At 43.5% G+C, this 18359-nt stretch overlaps 1 long non-coding RNA gene across 2 annotated transcripts in view; it reads left to right on the top strand.

The window, feature by feature from the left end:
* Positions 1-18359, top strand: part of LOC110260243 (uncharacterized) — a 585810-nt gene that overhangs the window by 130706 nt on the left and 436745 nt on the right. For both annotated transcript variants that reach the window (XR_014843510.1, XR_014843513.1), the window contains one exon: positions 1804-1920. This is a non-coding gene — a long non-coding RNA (uncharacterized LOC110260243). The remainder of the gene's footprint in view (positions 1-1803; positions 1921-18359) is intronic.

Genomic DNA, 18359 nt, shown 5'->3' with positions numbered 1-18359 from the left:
TAAGGAAAGAAAGGGGAAACTATGAAAGACACTTTGCGGTTCTTGTGTGGGGCAGAGTGAGGTAAGTATAAGATAAGAGGTCTCAACTCAGTATGATGAAAGTTTAAAGAGATAAAAGGTACAAAGGAGAGCAGTAGCAAATGAGTCAGTACAGGAAGCAGTACTTAATATTGACCTTGAAAGCAAGCTCGAGTTGTGGGGGGATTCGTATAGACTGATAAAACTGAAATAAATCTTCACTGATCTGGGTGATAGGTGAGTACACAGGTCCCATTGCATTTAAAGCTCATGTGAAGCAAGGTTATTCTCCCCATTTTATAGATAAGAATACTGAAAGAAAGATGGAAGAATTTGCCTGAGCTCTTTCTAAATTCATCCTGAAGTAATTTCAGGCAGAGGAGAAGGAAACTAGTGATGAGAAGGGAATTCTCTACTCTGTGACTTGAAAACTTAATCATCTAACCCTCATGGAAACCCCAGGAGGTGCTGCTATTATCCTTACTTATCAATTATTATCCTTAACCTCTGCATCTGGTTACACAAATGGGGGTCCTTGTGCAGCCTCAGCGCCCATCTCAGTGTTCCTGATTTCAAGGCAATACACCTTCCTCATCCTCACTTGGATCAAGAAATAAGGACAGGAACCTTGTGTGTGTGTGTGTGTGTGTGTGTGTGTGTGTGTGTGTAATTATAGGTTATATGAGGAATGGTGGACCATGACTCCAGCATCAAATGGGAAGGTAGAGGAGCTATGTTAGAAGCTGAAAACCTCAATGACCTCCTTCTTCCATCTGATATTTTCTGTCAACAGTGGACTCTCTGAAATCATGGTCTTCCCTTTGGAAAGCAGATCCTGAGGCAATACCTCTTTTTTTTAATATTTATTCACAGGGAGGGACTCCAGAGACCATAGGTATGGACGGGGGAGAGTGAAGAGGGAAGAACCTTATAGGAGGGTGATCTGGAGTTGGTTACTTCTCTGAGAAACTGGAGCTCTGCTTAATTTCAATGATGTCTTTGGAGGAGCCATGCAGAATGCACCTCAGGATGCTCTGGCCAAGGACACAGGCAGGTGGGATTACCCACCAGCCTGCAGTCCTCATTCTTAACTCTTGGGCAATTCTGGTGGCACCTGTGCTGGGCAAGATCCCGCAGGGTCTGTCCCACGGAGTAGAGAACCTTACGAAGCAGATGAGGTGTGATCTTGACCACACAGCCAGGGCTGGAGCGAGAAGTGGGCAAAGAGGGTGTGAGGTTGGGGACAAGAGGTGTCAGGACGTGGGACTCGGGTCAGGAGCTTCCTCAGAGTGGAAGCCGATTTTGACAAACACAGACCTGATGTCATGTCATGCAGGGTCCATTTAAACAGGAGTTTTCTATGAAGTAGGACCGGTGTAAATGCCAGAGAACAAGGAACACTAGAAAATAAATTTTTTTTGTTATGAAATGTACATAACACAAAATTGACCATCTTAATTTTAAAATGTGCAATTCAATGAAACTAAATATAGTCATAATGTGGTGCAGCCGTTACCACTATCGAGTTCCCAAACTTTATCATCACCTCAAAAGGAAACCCTGAACCTATTAAACAGCCACTGCCCCCCCCACCCCCAACCGATTCCCCTAGTCCCTGCAACCCCAGATCTGCTTTCTGTCTCTATGGATTTGCGTACTATGGATCTTTCACATAAATAGAATCATACAATATGGGACCTTTGTGTCTGTCTTCTTGCACTTAGCATAGTGTTTTCAAGGTTGGAAAACGTATTTTGAAAAGAGTATTTTTGTTGCATCCACCAGCAATTTCCTCCTGCTTGGAGGTGGAAGGCGGCTTCCCTGTGGTCACTGCTTGCAGAACAGCGACCCCTGGTGGACTAAGGAGAAGTTCGCCTGTCCAACCGCAGACAGGAAATGAAGGTAAGAGAGAGTTCTTTTAAAGCCAGTGGGATTTAAAAAAATCAAGTTTAGCTTGTTCTCACTATTAAAGCTTTACCAAAAAAAGGCTTCGGGGGAAGGTACCTGTCAAACTGGTATTAGCAATTGTTGGTCATCAGGCTCTGAGTTACAGGGACTCTGTCGGCTTGAGGTAAATGTATGGGGTCATTTGCATTACTTCTGTACTCCAGCAGGATCAGATGCCTTATAGGTCAGCTCCAATAAAACAGCAGCTGCAATTGGAGAGATCCATACTTGAAGTGATGTTAGATACCCATAAATTAAACCTAAACACAGTTGTGCTATTATTTTGGTTATTAGTAGCAGTCAGGTGTTTAAGGGCTGAAAATTACCCCATTGAAATTCAAGTCCATGGCAAACAAGGTAATAAAGAAGCAGCACATTCTTAGGTTGATAAAGCTACATGTGAACCTTGTCCTCCCCCATCAAGACAAGCCAAGTTATTAAATAGATCTTTGGCCACATCTTGGTTCCCATTATTTGGCTTCTCTTCAGCTCTAGGAGATTTCCTAGACCTATTTTTTCCTCCTGACATAAAATGGACCCTGGGTGATAGAAGTGAATCATCTAAAGGGAGATTTTGTAGTGAGTAGGTATGGAGCTAATATTCACTAACCCAAATAAAATTATTTGTGTTGCTTCCACAGCCCCCTGGACTTCTTTCAGCAGTTAGAAAACTGGTGATTAGTTAATTATTTTATGTGCCTTGTCTTCCTCCATGGAGAGATAAATTTCTATGTCTGTGTTTCTCTGTTTCTGTATCTATCATCTATGTATGTATGCACATATGTATCTATCATGTTTCCCAAAGCCCATAAGAGGGCATAGCACTTAGTAGGTGCTCAGTAAGTATTTTTGGATTGATTGTCTAAATGAAAATCATTCTGGAGATAGATATGATTTCTAGTTCTGACTTTGTGGAACTAGAAATCATATCTATGGTTTTGTGGCTTGTGTTTTGACTTATCTCACTAAGTTGTTGGGAGAATCAGATGAGATAGTGTCTTTTAAAACCATACTTTTTCTTTTTTTTTTTTTTCTTTTTTTTTTTTGGTTTTTAGGGCTGCACTCTCAGCAAATGGAAGTTCCCAGCCTAGAGGTCGAATCAGAGCTGTAGCTGCTGGCCTATGCCACAGCCTCAGCAACACTGCATCTGAGCCTCATCTTTGACCTACACCACACCTCACAGCAATGCCAGATCCTTAACCCTCTGAGTGAGGCCAGGGATCAAACCCATATCCTCCTGGTTACTAGTAGGGTTAGTAACCCACTGAGCCACAACGGGAACTCCCTAAAACCATACTTTTAAATAGTAAGTTTCCATAATGTGACTTATTAAAACCAATAGTAATAATTAGCTGTCTGCAGTTTTTGGTGTGGTTCAGTATAATGTATTGCGTGTCTGTTGCACACAAGATACGGGTGTGTACATTGCCCAGGAGTCCTAGACAAGTTAGGCACATTCCATTCTGAAAGATATTTACAAGATTTGGTGAAAGAAGAGAATAAGACAAATACAAAAACAAGCACCTTAAGTGAGCTCTTCAAACTGCTTAACTACTGGTTAAGTAGGCACCTAACGATGAGAACCAAAGTCAGCTGGTAAAGCAGGACGTCAATCCTGAGTAGAGATGAAGTGGACTTAATATGTCTGCAGCAAAAAAAGAGAATAAGGAACAAGTAATAGTGCTATTCAAACTTTCCCACTGAAGAACACAAATCAGCAAATAAGAGTTTTAAAAAAGGTCCATTGACCTCAGCTGGTGTGGCCTCAAATGACCTGCCATGATTTTGAAATGACTTCAAAGTCATGGGCTTTATCCCAGACATCATTCTGTACTGTAATGTACCTCCTTACCTTGTGTTATAATATAAAAACACCCTGTACCCCTGCTCAAAATCTGAACATAACCAATGTTCCAGGCAGCCTTGATGAGTTTATTTAGGCATCGTGGGATATTTTTCCTTGCATGCCAGATCCTTAACCCAGTGAGTGACGCCAGGGACTGAACCTGCGACCGGGTTCCTTACCGCTGAGCCACGGCAGGAACTCCCAAGGACTGGAATTTAAATCCATTGCATTTCCCACCATTACACTTACTTCTGCTCAGACTCAAATTGCAAATATAAACCTTTACTTTGAAAGCTGTTCTTCTGTAAAAAGAAGGTTGCTTAATGGTGCCTTCTGTGAATGACAATGCTCTTGGAAGCTTCCCAAACTACCTGGATGATGTCCCAGGCTGGGAAGGGCCAGCAGGGCCAGAGGTTTGATTAACACTCTTACCTCCCTCACTCCACCCATTCTCGGAGGTCCCTGGCGATACTCTGACCATCAAATTCAATTGCTGTCTCTCAGACTGTCCTATCTTGGCCTCTTTGCAGCATTTGGCCATAAGGGACTGTCTCCTCCAACTTGAAAAACATTTTTTTCTTGGACTTTTGTGGAAATACACTTCTTTTCTTTTAGTTTCTTTTAGTTTCTGCTGTCACCATAGTTGCGTTTTCTTCTTAAGGCTTGCCTCCTAAATGTGGGCCATTTTTGATTTTTAGCGGTTGTGTCTCTGTTTTTACTCTTTATCTCTGGGTGACTACTGCCGATGTGTGATGCTAAACAGAAGCCCTGTAGGTAATGCCTGCAGCCCTAACTGCTGCCTGAGCTCTACCTCCATATACCACAGAGTGGAAAACTATCCACTTGGGTGCCTTCCTGTCATCTCAACCTACCAAGTCCTGATCTTCATCTTCCCTGGACTCACCTCACCTTCCAACTTGCCCATTTCTGCTAAGGTCACTACCTTCCATCCTCACCATCTCCCTGACCCAACCTTTGAGAATCATCTTTCCTTCTCAGTAGTAGCACCTTATACCCACCTAAGTTACCAGTAATTACTGGGTAAGTAGTGAGTGGTCATTGAACTCTGAATTAGTGTCAGGTTCCACTTTAGCATTAATCTTGATGATTTTCTCATTTTCCCACCCACCCCCCCGAACCTTTTCCTGGTCTGTCTAGGACAAACTAGGGGGAAGTGGGGATTTCAGTGTAAGAACGTAAAGATAGAAGAGTTAGCTTTCAGTTCCTTTGACATCCAAACTTTATTCTTGAAAATCAAAAAGGAGAGCTCCAGGACAGGTAGGACTTACTGTTTCTGCAGTGATTAAGATGAGAGACAGAATCAAAGGAGACAAGTGAGAGGGCAAAGACCTTGGGATTAGGTCGGGAGTGACCTGGGAGGCTCTTTTAGGGACATGTGTAACGAGCTTGGAAAACGGCACCTGCCAAGGAGCCTCTGCGAGCTGACCCTGCCCTGCAGTCCACAGCCTGCTGAGTCTGTCACAGCCCTTGGAGGAGGTCGGTCCTGCAGGAAGTCATCTCACCTATGGATTATCCCCTGGAGTCCTGTCCTGTCTGCCCTGTGTGCTACCCTACCATCCCCAGCCCAGCAGAGCAGCGGTGGTATGCAGGTGTCAAACAATAGTCGGTATCAAGGCTGCTGAGAACGGAGAGCTTTATTTGGGGTCTTAGGAGCTGTAATTTGGGAGGTACATTCTGGGGAAGGGAGAGAATCAGGCTTATCAAGGCAAAAGTCCCAAGCTTGCTAAAACTATCTGGCAGGAATTATGATTGACTCTGACACAAGAAAGGAAATAGTTGTCTTGAAGGGATAGGCTGTCACAAGTTATTTAAGGGAACAGGTCTGATGCGAATCTTGAGTGTCTGGAACATTGGGATGCTCTGGGTGACCCCATTCAGAGAATAAGTGGTCAAAACTCAGATTCCATCCAGGCTGGGACATGTGTAAGTCACACTTCCTCGGTGGCCTCCTGGTTCCATGTGAGAGACCTCTTAGCAATACTGACCCCATTTTGACTTTCCTTTCACAGAAGAGAGAGCCTGACACCTGGACTTGGGCAGGACTCTCATTGCAAATGCCTCGTGACCAGTATCTGCCAGAGCAGCGTTTGGTTGTGGAAGGCTGATGGGGGAGTGGGACCCTGCTCCTTTCTGTCTGTCAGCAAGGGCTGCATAGCTGGAAGGAGACAGATTAGTCTTCCTCTGAGCAGCCCTGGGGTCCAGCTGCCTAGCATACAGTGAAAGAACCGGGAACAGAGAGGAAGCAGGCTGCGGAAGAGCTCCAGGAGATGGTTGGACGTAGGCTATCACAATAGGGAAGATGTTCCTTAGTGGAGACCATCTCAGAGAAAACCTCAGTTTTAGAGAAAAGCAAGCAAACAAGGAGGCCTAAGGAAAGGTGGGAGTGAGCCAGTCGTATCCATGTCTTGAGGAATCCTTGCGAGGCCAGGGTGACCCTTGGTGTTTGCCCTTTCTCAGAATGGATTTCTCAACTGTACCTGCTTTCTGGGAACATGGGGCTCAGATAAAGTTCAGCATTGTTAGGGAAACCTCTAAAGCAAATATGTTTATGCTGCTGTTCTCCTCATCTGCAATTAAAGGCTTCCTTTTTTTTTAATTAAAAATTGAAGTTAGTTGACTTAAAATATTATAATAGTTTCAGGTGTACAAAACAATAGTTTGATTTTTTTTTTAAGAATATACTCCATACAAACTTATTATAAAATATTGATTCTATTTGCTGTGCTGTAGATTGCATCCTTGTATCTTGTTCATTTTATACCTGGTATTTTGTACTTTTTAACGCCTTTCATGTATTTAGCCCCCAGCCCTTACCCTTTCCCCCCTCTAGTACAATGGACTGGCTTCTTTTTTTTTCTTTTTATGGCCGCACCTCCAGCATATAAAAGTTCCCGGCTAGGGGTTGAATCAGAGCCACAGCTACCGGCCTACACCACGGCCACAGCAACGTGGGATCCGAGCCTCGTCTGTGACCTACACCTACCGGATCTTTAACCCCCTGAGCAAAGCCAGGGATCGAACCTGCAACCACATGGACACTGCGTTGGGTTCTTAACCCACTGAGCCATAATGGGAACTCCCAAAGTAACCACTAGTTTGATCTCTGAGAGTCCATTTCTGTTTTGTTCTATCTGTTCATTTGTTTCATTTCTTAGATTCCACATATAAGTGAAACCCTGCAGTATTTGTCTTTCTCTCTCTGGCTTATTTCACTCAGCAGAATACCCTGCTGCAGTTCAAGGCTTCTTTTCACACAGCTGGCGTACCATCTTGTTCCCGACTAGTTGGCAACTAATTCGTAATAAAGTGTGAAACACCTAAAGTTCTGATCTGCATAGAAATGGTATTTGTGAGGTTATGTTTGGGCTACAATATGACTGTTAAAGAAGAAGAGGTCCATTTTAATAGTAATCTTTAAAAGCGGAACTTCTGACTCATGATGGTTCACTTGGACCATTACAGGGAAATCTCAGGGAAGAAACTTGCATTTTCTCAACACACCCGGGTCTGCTTTGATGGGACTCCTGCCTCTTCTGCTAAGTCAGCTCTCAACTTCCTGACAGTAGGGGCTGAGTGATTCTTTGCCGTGGGGGGTGTCCTGTGCCTTTGAGGAGGTCTTGCAGCCAGATTCCTGGCCTCTACCCTCTGTGTGGCCCATGGCACCTTTCCCCTCCCCTCTGCAGCTGTGACCATCAGGAATGCCCGCAGGCATTGCCAGATGTCCGCTGGGGGGGCAAAACTGTCCCCAGTCGAGAACCACTGTTTCGAGAGTTTGTTTTAGATTCAGAAAATGTCAGGATTTGAATGGGAAGGGAGAAGGTAAACCCTCCTTTGAAACAGAGTTTAAAGAAGAATTACTTTGATAAAGTAGCAACCTGAAACAACACTGCAGGCCAGGGGAGTAGGCAGAAACGCACAGCATAACCAGTACCAGGTGTTAAAGATCTAAAGGCAGGGTTGAGGGGAATACTGGTACCTGATAAGGAAGGACCTGTGAGTTTCTAAATGAGCAAAATTAAAGAATGAATGTGGTCAGGAGATTAAAAGTCCACTCAAAGGGCATTTGGTAGAGTTGTTGAATTTTTATTCAGTTGTTTTAATATTTAATTATTTTACATGAGTAATTTTATTTTGTCTATGTTATATTAATAAATGGTATTTTTAAAATTTTTATTTGCACAATTTTATTAGTTTATCAATATGATAAACATTTGTTGATTGCTTTCTGTTTTTGTTTAAACATTTCAAACTAAGAATTTAATTACTCCATCCGAGACTCAATTATGCCCTCTGGTGTTACAAACCTTAAACTACAAGCAAAAAGAATCCTGAGAAAATTCTCTGGGGGCCTAACAGGCAGGTTTGCTTTTTTTTCAGAGACAAAAAACCTCATAAGGTTGTATTGCTGGCAGTTTAATGTCCCCAGCAACTGTTTTCAGTAATATTTTTGTCTCAACAGTGTTTTCACTCGTTTTAAGTCTCTCGTAGGCAGGGACTATGTTTCATTTGCCTTTGTATCCTAGCACAGTCCTTACAACACAGTTGATGCTTAATAAATAGCCACCAAATAAATGGATGAATGTTTATATGGTTTGAGACCCAAAGACATGGGTCTCTCAGAGTTTCATGCACAGACAGTTATGTTGTGCTGGGCAGTGGCAGGACAAGTGGAGAGCATCATATGGTATTTGAGTGGTTTCTATTCCATCACTGAGAAGCTATCCTTATAGAATAGGCATGTACATTATTGTGGACCCACCCTTTCAACATGGTTGGCACAATATGTCATTATCTCTGCGAGGAACCTTAACCCAGACCAGGCACATTTTCCACTGCCCTCTCTCTTCCCAACCACAGTGCTTTTTCTCTTAGCTTAGGCTCTGTCAAGAAGACTTAATTCTGCAACCAGAACCTCTGAGATGCACAGGCTGCCTTTTGCATCCGTGTAGCCAAATTCACTACTAGGAACTAGAGAGTTTTCTTAGACCCTGTTGACTTGTGAATTTGGGTGTTGAAGATGTAGAAATATCTTACAGATATTCTCCTGTATTTCCCATTGTGGTTGAGTGTGATGAGAACTATAGCTAGAGAACATGGTGCACAGATTTGTAAGATTTCATGGAGTGTTGCCAGGACGGACAGAAAGGAGTCAGTGTCATTCTTTTGCTTCTAAGTATTTATTTTATTGATTGGTGAAATGATAACCATTTTCATTCTTTTTTCCCACTCATTCCTTCTATATCTGTGTATTAATTGAGTGCTTGTTGTGAATTGAGAACTGTGCTAGGAGCCTTTAAAGGCCTCAGTGTGAGGAAGACAGAGGCTCTCTCCTCCATGAGTTTGATCTGGTTGGACTGACTTAAAAGAGATGAAGCTCCCTCCCTTTCTATATATTGAAAAAGGAAAGAAAGAAGAAAGTTTAAGAGTTCAGTGAAAATGCAACTGGTGCAACTTTGCAAGCCCCCGACTACATTCTGTGATTACGGTTCTACGTTGAATATGCTTATTTTGTTCAATGAAGTGAGAATTGAGCAGAATAAACTCTTATGGTTCATCCTGTTCTTCATCTCTTGTTTAATTCATTGTTGGGAATAAATAAGCCCTAATGGGTGTTCCTTTACATGTCTGGCTCGGTGCCATCATGCTCTTATTAAGGATCAGTGTACTGAGGGAGGAAGGGGGAGAAGAGAAAGGCTTTTGTCCTTCTTTCAAGGGGAGATTTGGTCTATGGTTCTAAATAACAAACACTAACTATTGGAAACATCTAGCAGATTTAGGTTGAGGGGGACAAGAGAGATTCTCAAAGGAAGCTGACAGAGCCCCATGGGGAAGAGAAATTCCCATGGAAATGATTAAAGTCCTTTAGCTCAGTTAACACAGGTGATGTAAGAGTATTTTTAGTCATTTTAAGCAGGAGGGCAGTAGTTGCTGTTGTCGTTTTACAGAGAAGGAAGCTGAAGTTTAGAGATAATGATTGACTTGTCCGAAGCATAGAGGTGGTAAGGATAGAAGCCAAGATTTGGACATTGAATCTGCTGATTCCAGATTTGGTGCTTCTCCCCATTCTGCCAGGGTCTGCCTGACACTCGGGAGTAAGCAGCCAGTGGAGAAGAGGGGGATTTGCCATTCATTCTTGGTTTACCATTCCTCACCCCTTACCCATTCTTTCAGCAGGAGCCATTCGTATGTCTAACACACACAGAGCTACACAACACTCACACATCCCACTCTGAGGATGGAGGTTCAAAATGCTCTATTTTCCATTCCATTAAGAAGGGCACTGCCCTTCCAAAACCCTTGGTTGAAACCGTGACATTTCCTTTTTTTTTTTTCTTTTTTTTCTTTTTTAATATAGCACCAAGTAGTCATTGGATATTTCTCCAGGTTTCTCTAATTTTCTATTGCAGTTAGTGTGGGTCTTCATGACTGCATAATTTAATTTCTTAATAGTCTCCTGAGCAGTTGTTCTTAATCCAGTGAACTTGGCTTGAAGTTCCTGGAGGCATATTTTATGAGCATGTTTACTGATCTTCTACTGCCCTAAGAATACATAATGTCTCTTTTTCCATATCCTGTCTTTATTAGTCAGGGTTCTCTAGAGGATATACTTATATATGTGTGTGTATGTAATATATATTAGAGTAATTTCTACTATATATAAAATGGGAATTGGCCCTCACAGATGTGGAGGCTACAAGGTCCCACGATCTGCCGTCGGCCAGCTGGAGACCCAGAATAGTGGGTGTTGTAATTCAGGCTGAGCACGAAGGCCTGAGAACCAGGAGCTTGGATGTCTAAAAGCAGGAGAGGATGGACATCCCAGCTCAAAAAGAGAGAGAAAATTCGCTCTTCCTTCACCTTTCTCTTGCATTTTGAGCTCGAGCTGGCCGGTCGATGGCCACCCACACTGGTGAGGGTGGGTCTTCTTTACTAGGTCCACTGAGTTATGCTAATCTCTTCCAGAAACTTGCTTGTGGACACATTAAGAAAGAATGCTTTACTAGCTTTCCAGGGATCTCTTAGCCCAGTCAAGTTGACACATAAAATTAACTGCCACAGCATCTTATTCTAACTCTGGGTGGGCATGACAGACTCTGCCTCATTCAACTGCCTCTCCTTTCTTCTAAGGTCATAGCATAATTCCTCCACTTTCTCCGGACTAAACTCTTTGCCATCCACTACACACACACACACACACACACACACACACACACACACACACACACACACAGTTCTCCTCGCTCTTGATATTCTTCCTCAGAAATGGAAAAAATGGCATTAATAATGTCAATCACAAAGGACCATTATAGGGATTACATTATATAACACATAAAATGCTTTAGTTGGCACAGAATAAGCTTTAATAAGTAAATAAACTATTTTTTTTTTTTTTGTATTTTAGAGCTGTACCTATGGCATATGGAGGTTCCCAGGCTAGGGGTCGAATCAGAGCTATAGCTGCTGGCCTATGCCACAGCCACAGCGATGCCAGATCCGAGCCGCATCTTCGATCTACACCACAGCTCACAGCAATGCTGGATCCTTAACCCACTGAGCAAGGCTGGGGATCCAACCTGCATCCTCATGGATATTAGTCAGATTCGTTTCTGATGAGCCACAAAGGGAGCTCCAGTATATAAACTATTAATTCATGCTCATCCACACCCTAAAATGCAGACGTCACTGACCACTTTTTTGCTTTGGGCAACCTCCTTAGAATTTAGATTATCATTTATAATATTTTCTTGTAATTGCTACATTTCTCAGGTCTGCCTGCTTGTTTGCTATAGCTGTAAACTGATTGTAAACTGATTTAGATCAAGGACCATATTGTGCGTGTGTGTGTGCGAGTGCACATATACTCTTGTGGCACCAACGATAGTGCTGTGGATACTACAGAATTCAATGAGTATCTGTTCTGATTTGACATATGAAAGAAATGATGATTTCGGATGAGTGAGTAAGTGAATAAAGGAGAGAGTAGTCAATCTGTTGCTTATTCTTTACAGTCCAAAGCTGCCTCTGAGGAGCTCTTTATAACAATTTGCTCCTTTTCCATCTACCATTCTGGATTCCTTCCTCTCCTTCAATCCCATATCCATTCAATCATTACATTTTGTCAGTTCCACTTTTTTTTTTTAGTCTGGAATCTTTATTTCCATTAGCCCATGCCATCATCATTTCTTGCTTAGATTCATATTCCACAGGGCAGCCTGGACAGATCTTTCTAGAGTACAGTGAAGAATATGTCACTCTGTTGCTCAGAATCCTTTTTTGGCTCCCCACTGCCCTCGGGAGAAAGTTCAAACTGCTCAACAAGGCAGCCTTAGTTTGGGTTTTCCAGAGAGCAGATTATGAGCCATGGGTTGGGATGGAGGTGGCTTATTTGGGAGATGATCCCAGGGGTGAGAGTGAGGAAAGTAGGAGAGTGAGGTCAACAGAAAAGCAAAGTCCATACAGGGTTGCTTTTGAGCTACTTGCTCTGTGGGACCTCGGGGCTCAGTCCCCTGGAGACCATCTGAAGGTCCCTGTAGTATCCTTCTCAGAATTGTCCTCACAGATGGGTCTGGACATATATCTACTGACTGCATTTCCACTGGTTGGAGGGCTGTCTCTAGAGGTGCCCCACCCCCTGGACTTCTCCCTGTTCCTCAGGGAGAGCCTTGAGGCAGAATCCATCCTCGGGCAGGGTAAACAGCCCTTACTCCAGGATCTTTCTGGACTCCCCAGATGGCGATGAACCATCTCTTGCCTTAGCTCGTTGTACATCTCATCCCTCTGCTTGGAGTGCTTTTCCCCTTGATAACTTCTTCTTACCTTTGAGTTTTAGGTCCGATATTGCCTCCTCCAGGAAACCTTCCTTTAGTGGTACCACCACTCCCCAGCCTGTGCCCATAAGAAAGAGCTAGTTGCTCCTCTTGTGTGATCCATTAGCATCCTCCTTGTGCTTGCACTCACCACTCTGCATTGTCATTAGGATCTCCTTGAAGACTGAAAGTTACTTGAAAGCAGGGGCTGTGTTTTTTCTACCATCATATATATCTGCAGATCCGAGCAAAGTAGCTGGAACACAGTAGGTACTCAATACATATTTATGGAATAAAGAAAAAATGAACCAGGACAGAGTCTTGATAGTCTTGTAATATATTAACGCTATTTAGTAGAAGTGACTCAAAACCCAACCCAAACTGGCTTAAGCTAGAACGATCATTCCACAGTTTATTTACTGAAAAATCCAGGGGCAGTGTTAGCTTTGAGAAGACTTAAACATTGTCTTTGGGGAGTTCCCATTGTGGCTCAATGGGTTAAAGACCCAACACTGTCTCTGTGAGCATGCAGGTTCAATCCCTGGCCCCACTCAGAAGGTCAAGGATTTGGTGTTGCCTCAGGCTGTGGTAGGTTGCAGATGCTGTGACTGTGGCGTAGGCTGGAAGCTGCAGCTCTTCTTCGACCCCTAGCCCAGGAACTTTGATATGCCTCAGGTGCAGCGGTTAAAAGAAAAAAGGAAAACTATAGTCTTTGGGACATGACCCCTCTCAGGGGAGGTAGAGGGAAGATGAGTGAAGTGAGGGAGTAATCATAGGCTGGATTCCCAAGAAGCAGAAACTGAGACAAGGATTCTTGGGCAAGTGATTTTGGGGGAAACACTTTTAGGAGAATGAGACGAGAGGAAAGCTGGGTAGGACAGCAGGAAAAACTAAGGGAGGAGGATGTGGTCTCAGCAGGAGATCAGCTGTCACCTAATCCCCCTGGGAACCCTGGGGCATGCACTGCACAGAAGTTGTTTTCACCGTCAGGCCAAGGGGAAGACCTTTTGTATCCCAGAGTCAATTACTTAGTCCTTGGCTGAGGGCTGCCTCTGGAGCTGGCGTGGAGGAGGGGAGAGTCCTGAACTTCGGTTTGGATGGCTCCTGTTTGGTCCAGAGCACTTCTCCAGGCAAAGAGAGCAAGGAGCACTGCTGGCGGCTAGGGCATGGAGACCTTGGCCTGTTTAAAGGGGTCTGGGAAGTCATGGCTGGTAAAGAGGTAGAATTGTGTGGATGAAGACTCAAGGAAGGTGGATCTACAAAGGATAGTCTGCAGTTTGGTACCCAGTGAAGGGGAGGCAGGAGCTGGATGACCAAAGGGCAACCTGGGTCCAAGTCCCGGAGCAGCGGTTTTCCCTGTTGGTTAGAGGTGGCGTGGTGCCTGGCCCTTCTGGCCTCCCCTTATCAGCCTGGCCCTCAAAGCACATGTTGTTAGTTTTTAAAAGGTTTGAAATGTGTTATCACTGGACAATTTGGTTCTGATATTCCCCCGTATTGTCAAGCGTTAACCCCTTGAATGGCTGAATATTCAGTGACCGTGGACAGGGTGGGAAAAAAGGCGAGTGCTGCAGAAAGGCAGTGAGGAAGAGAAAACAAGAGCACAGTCTCTGAGAGAGGAAAATTCCCACTTTTAGCTACTTTTTTGGGGGGGGGCAAGGAGAGATAAAGAAAAACTTACTCCTAAATCCTACCATCAGTCCATCGTAGACCTTGTTGTGATTCTTATCACTGGTTGAAGGACCTGGGAAGAGATCTTTATAAACCAAACCGAATGCTTTCAGCTGAGAAGAAATGTGAAGTTTCTATCTTACCCAGGAGCCGTAAGATGTTTCCAGCATCCAACCTGTCTAAGATCTGAAGAAGGCATGCCACCTGATCTTTTTCTTTTCCACCCTTTAGTTTCCTTTAATTAGCTCTAGGGAGTGGACCTCAGCATATCTGGCAGATGGAACGTTCACACGTTGAATCATTTGCTTTCACAGTCCTTATCTCCTTCAGTAGATCTAAACAATCATGCGTTTCAGTGGTTGCTCTGCTCAGATTTCAGCTTGAACATATGTCCGTTATAGTTTCTGAACTGGAGTTAATGTCTTACAGGGGTGATGGTGAGAAAATCCCTTAATTGGGGTTCTGTTTGAGTTTGATTATTGAGGATAATGAGCGTAACTGTTTATTAGTCTAAGTCAGTCCCTCTGCCATGGAAACATCTGTCGTGTGAGAGTATAAGGCTATGTACAGATCCGCCTCAGTGATGAAATGTAATCTTACCACCAATAAAAGAGCCTGCAATTACATTAAAAACCTCCAGCTGAAAAGAAGTGTAAACTTGACTTTAAAGAAATGCTGTTGGCCATTGTTCTTTATTCACAAACATTCATCCTAATTTGAGCTGTACCCTGATGTGGTCTATCAAATTGGTCTGCATCCATTCTTTTGGTGCATTCTTCTTCCCCTGCCCCCATGCCTCCTGTCGATTTTAATCACTCCTCAAATATTAATTTAAAGCCCCTTTCATGCTGTAGGTGTGTTGTTGAGAAACTCCTGGAATTAGACCCAGCGGGTGGTATCACGAGTGTTCCTGAACAGCGGATGGGCTGCAGTCATTGCTGCAGACGGAGACTTTAGCTGTGTGTGGCTGTGCGGGTCTCCTGGTAGACGGGGCCGTGATATAAATGGTGGGTTTCTCAAAGCTCAGTCGTTGACCCTCTACGGTTTTTGCCCTATCAGCATGTTGTCTGTGCAATTTTTAATTTCAAAATTTCCCTTAAATTTACTTATATTTTAAAAATTTACATCCTATTCCTGTCTCATCTCAAGGAATAATATCCATGTATCAGAAAGAAATAATATCCATGTATCCATGTGCATACCTTATTTCACCAGATCGGTGACCCACATTTTTTCATGTCGTTAACATAGCTGAAGTCGTGATATCTCTGACAATGGATGCTAGTGACCATCCTTGCACTTTCTCTTGACTGGCCAGCAGTCAGGATGTCATTGTCATTATCTGACACCTTCTGGTGAGAAGAAGGCGGCACTGGATATAGTTTGAAGTATGGTTGTCAGTGACATGGACAAAAATCCCAAAGACAGTGGGGGAGCAGCCGGGAGGAAATGTAGCTTCATCAAAGCCATGCTCTTCATGGAACGGGTGATTATGTCATGGTGCAAACCATGGACATTGTTGACTTTGAGTTTTCAAGTGATTCAGAAGAATTGGACATGTGATTGTAAAGAAATTTAAAAAATATTTTAGCCAATTAAATTCATTTGTACGTTCCTTTTTATGTATGCCCACATGTAATTTATTTTAAAATGTTATGTCCAAAGACGCCTTAAGAGTTCTTTCAGTAAGAATAAAACAGAAATATTAAATAATAAGGAAACATTGGATCATGCTATTTTTTTTTTTTTTAGCAGTGCATAAAGTATTGGTGATTGTTACAATTGAAACTGTCTTAACTTGGATGGAATATTGTATTACTTTTTTTTTTTTTTTTTTGTCTTTTTGCCTTTTCTTGGGCCGTTCCCGTGGCATGTGGAGGTTCCTAGGCTAGGGGTCTATTCGGAGCTGTAGCCGCCAGCCTACGCCACAGCCACAGCAATGCAGGATCCGAACCGCGTCTGCAACCTACACCACAGCTCATGGCAACGCCGGATCGTTAACCCACTGAGCAAGGGCAGGGATTGAACCCGCAACCTCATGGTTCCTAGTCGGATTCGTTAACCACTGCGCCCTGACGGGAACTCCTATTACTTTTCTAATATGCATTGAATTAAGCACAAAACAGTCCATTCTTGTACAACCTTAAAGCTTCTCAAGTACCCCCAGTGGTGTGTGTGCAGTGTTCAGGATAAGTTTAGTCCAGTGATTAAGTGAAGTCCGTTGTGGATTGGAATCTGTCCTTATTCTCTTACTAGTCATGTGATTTGGGCAAGTGACTTACTTGTTAAGTCCAATTTGCTCTATCTTTTAAATGTGTGTCTCGAGAGGATACTTTCAGAAGCAGACCCTGAGGCTCCTCGGAAGCAGAGGTGGAGAGAATGAGACAAGGAGAAAATGGAAGCCAGCCTAGGTGTGTTCATGGCCAGGTCACCACTGTGGGCAGTTGGGCCTGGATCCCATTGGGATCCTCTGACCCTGTGTTTGCAGAACATGCCTCAGCGCTAACCCACCCAAGGGGTGAGGACAATACTGATTTATCAGTTCCTTCCTTACCAAGTGTTTGCTACTTGTTAAGTTTTGTATTTACTGTAGTACTGAGGGCTGCTTCTGGGGATGTCAAGCCCGTAGCGGCCCTGGACAGCCCCATCTGTGCACTGTAGCTTCCTCCCGAGGCAGAGAAGGCCTGGCACTGGCAGGAGGAAGCTGCTGACATGGGGTAATGGTGAGCACTAAGGGAAGACAGGCAGGGCATCAACAACGTTGCCTCTGATGGGACGGGCATGATAACATTACCTCCAAGTATACAATCACACACACACATTTGTGTGCAATTTCAGCAAATACTGGTTCACTTATTACAAATTATCCTTGCTGTGGGCTGTTGCCCATCTCACTGATCTATTGGCTGCAGGTTGGCATTATGTAGTGTTCTCACACCATGTGAGGTTTGACTTCTGCGTGACCTTAAGCTTTTCCTTCTTTACCTCTAGACTAATGTGTCTCCACTCCATCTGGACCACTGGCAAAGCTATAAGAAATCTGTTTTCCTCTTTGTATTTAGAGTGTGATCCTGCTGCTGCCTCTCCCTAGTATGGCATTTTAGAAGATTGTCCTCTTTTTTTTAAACTTGGTTCCACTCTTGATGAATTGTTTGGAAAGTAAGTATTTTTCCACCAATTTCATAAGAATTATGTGCTTAAATAAAGATCAAACAGTTACTTCTAGTCCTGCTACAGAGGTAATTCCAACTAACTTTTGGTATATATCTTTTCAGCTCTTTCTGTATTTTAGTGCGTATTTGTCCATCGCCTGCCTAATGCAGACACCATCCCTCCTCACTTCATCCAGATTTTGGGGGATACGTACAGACACTCTCCACTGTCATTACTATGTGGAGCAGTCATATGCTTTGGTAGAATAGATCCAGCCCTCTTCCAGAAATGGGTCTCAATTGGCCTAAGTCTTTCAGGAAATCCCACCTTGATAGAATTTTTGGTTCAAGGTGGGTACTAACCCAGGCCCGAGGCAATTAGTGCACGGTAGTCCACTGGTTCATAAGTAGTCATGGTGTCTACAGTGGCCTCATTAAATTTAAGGGAAGGGCCTTTGTTTAATGACTGAAGTAAGAGACTGTCTCCTTCCAGAATGATACAGTCTATCAACTTGATTGTTGCTGACAACTTCCCATGATATAAATTGGAGGGGCCTGAGCCTCAGCTGTCATCATGGAGAAGAGAGTAGAGAGAAATAAAGAAGGAGTGAGTTGGGTCTATTTTAAAACATAGCTAACTCTAGAGACTCCTGGAGGGGTGGGATGGGAATAAATCACATCACTCTTGGTGTTGCCTTGACCTTCCTCCTGAAAGATCAGAGTTCATAGAGATAGATAATACAGATCATCTTTTTTTTCCCTTTTTTTTTGGTATTTTGTCCTTTTTAGGGCCGTACCAGTGGCATATGGAGGTTCCCAGGCTAGGGGTCGAATTGGAGCTGTAGCTGCTGGCCTATGCCAGAGCCACAGCAACACCATATCCGAGTTGTGTCTGTGACC

Source organism: Sus scrofa, chromosome 4 (genome assembly GCF_054392235.1).
Source record: "Sus scrofa isolate SSC_HxYL_T2T_F1_AM1 chromosome 4, Sscrofa_HxYL_maternal_Yorkshire_Landrace_v2.0, whole genome shotgun sequence".
Taxonomy (NCBI): domain Eukaryota; kingdom Metazoa; phylum Chordata; class Mammalia; order Artiodactyla; family Suidae; genus Sus; species Sus scrofa.
The sequence above is the reverse complement of the archived record's forward strand: the minus strand, read 5'-3'. Positions and strand labels throughout refer to the sequence as shown.